This window comes from Myotis davidii, unplaced genomic scaffold (genome assembly GCF_000327345.1).
Source record: "Myotis davidii unplaced genomic scaffold, ASM32734v1 scaffold115, whole genome shotgun sequence".
Classification (NCBI taxonomy): domain Eukaryota; kingdom Metazoa; phylum Chordata; class Mammalia; order Chiroptera; family Vespertilionidae; genus Myotis; species Myotis davidii.
The window spans coordinates 3,277,406-3,279,615 of record NW_006291010.1 but is presented as its reverse complement, the minus strand read 5'-3'; the positions used below and the strand labels follow the sequence as shown (position 1 = coordinate 3,279,615).

The 2,210-nt window shown below is 43.2% G+C and overlaps 1 long non-coding RNA gene across 1 annotated transcript; it reads left to right on the top strand.

Annotated features, from left to right (window-relative positions):
• The first annotated feature begins 278 nt into the window (after positions 1–278).
• Positions 279–1,860, top strand: LOC107183138. Its single transcript, XR_001513909.1, has 3 exons — positions 279–368; positions 832–950; positions 1,795–1,860. It is a non-coding gene; the product is annotated as an uncharacterized LOC107183138 (long non-coding RNA).
• The last annotated feature ends 350 nt before the right edge of the window (positions 1,861–2,210 follow it).

The window sequence follows — 2,210 nt, the reverse complement described above, 5'->3', positions numbered from 1 at the left end:
TTCCCAGCCGGCAGCCCCGAGGGCCGCCGCCGCCCCCTTCTCCGCTCCCGCCACCGCCGCCGCCGCCGCCCTCCTCCTCCTCCTCCTCCTCCTCCTGCTCCAGCCGCCGCCGCCGCTCCAATAACTACCAGGAGGGTTTGAGGAGGGATTCCGCCATGTCAAATGATGTCGGGACCACATGAGGGGGGGCGGGCCCCGCCCACGACCGTAAACTCCCGAGTAGAGCCGCAGCCGTGAGCTCAGAGGCGCTGGACTGTGGGAGCCTGCAGGTCTTTGACACCGGTCTCTGCGTGAAGAGCCAAAAACTCACGTGGGTTCAGCCAGACGAAAGAAGTCAGAGGCTTAGGGGAACGAGCAACCCCTTAAAGGTGAGGGCTGCACGTTCTGCAAAAAAAATCTCCCAATACCAATACGAAGTAGTGTTTGCTGAGTAATAATTTGAGCTAAGACTACTAGTATGACATTTTTACACATATATTAATTTTTTTTTAAATCCCGACAAAAATCTTGTGAACTATTAGGTCACTCCCTTCACTATTTCCCGCAGCACTTTGTTCACAGGCTAACAGAGCGTAAACAGATTTTATTATATCACGCTTAAAATGTCTATTTCCTCTTTTCAGGAACCAGTGTGCGCTCACAGGTCAGAGACTGTTCCTTACTCATATCTGTATTTCTGTATTATCAAACATAGCATAATGCATAGGCCACAACAGGACTCATTAGGAAACTATCAGGTTTGTATTAATTAAATCAAATATAATGTATCCTGTTGTACAGTCTCAAAAGGTTTCATCGACTGCATCCCGTTTCACCGCTCAAATTTTCCAGGTAATCAGACAAAAGTTGTCCCAAAGACGCCACTTTCCTCCCCTTACCGACCCATGCCTATCTGAATCATTACATTCAGCCTCAACTATTCAGCTACAAAGCCGTACTCAGTACCAGAGGTAATGTATTACTTTCATTGACCTAAAAAAAATAATAATGATTTACCAGATAAAATTATAATGCATAGTACCATATTAAAGCCCAAAGAACATAAAAGAATATGGAGAAATAGTTCTTTTCCTTGTGGAATTTGCAATTCTTTTTTGGAGATGTGAAAGAATATGACGAATCCAGGTAAGTGATGCTCTCCCTCCTAAATGACTTCTTTTTCCAAATGATCCCGAAGGGGCTCTTGAAGCCATCTTTCTAAAACATGGTTCCAAGCCTAAGTCATAGTTTTGCGTAAGAAAGAAAAAAAAAGTCGGTGGTTCCCCAACTCCTGAGCCATGCCCCCGCCCCCAGCTGAATTGGTGTGACTTTCAAGCACACCTCTGTCCCTTTGTACATGGTTTCACTCTGCCAGAAGCATATTTATTCCTCTACCCTATTTTAAGATCATTTATTCATCTTTGAGCTCCAACTAAAATCACTTCCTTCCTTCAGTCTCATAGCTTTTTCCCCCCACAACCCCACAGTAATTGCTTTTAGTCCTCACATGTTCTGAAGTTATTGTTCATTTCTTTCATTTGACTGGGTCTTGTCCATTATTATATTAACCTAGCATTGTGCTTTGAATTAGTACCCCAATATAAATGTTTGTTGAATAAATTAATTGTAAAGTATGTGGAAGTATCTAAATGACAAGATAAATTGGGCAAACTTTAGAGAATGGAAGGTTGAATTCAAGTATTGAATGATAGGCTTGGCAAAGGAGATAAAAACATGCCTTAAAAATTTAAATTTTAAATGTTCATATACATTTTATCAGTGTTTCATTTGTCTTAACCTACCACCTAACACCAGCTTTGGCACAGAATAAAAACCCATTATAGATGTTTGCAAAGTGAGAGGAAATATGGTGTAATAGAAAGAACATCTACACTAATAAAAGAGAAACATGGTAATTGGCGTACGACTGCTACCCTTCCCATTGGCTAATCAGTGAGATATGCAAATTAACTGACAGCCAAGATGGCGACCGGCAGCCAGGCAGCTTAAACTGAACATGAGGCTTGCTTGCTTCAGTGACGGCGGACTCCAACGTTCCCCTCCTGCCGCTGCAGGCCTCTGAGTGGGCAGTTTGAAACATAGTAACATACAGAAGCTAAAAAAAAAACTCCAGAAACCTGCTTTCAGCGAGCAGGGATCTCAGAGCTGGAGTCAGAGCTGGAATTATACATTGTTTCATAAGAGCTGGAGCCTCAGACCTGAAGCTGGTC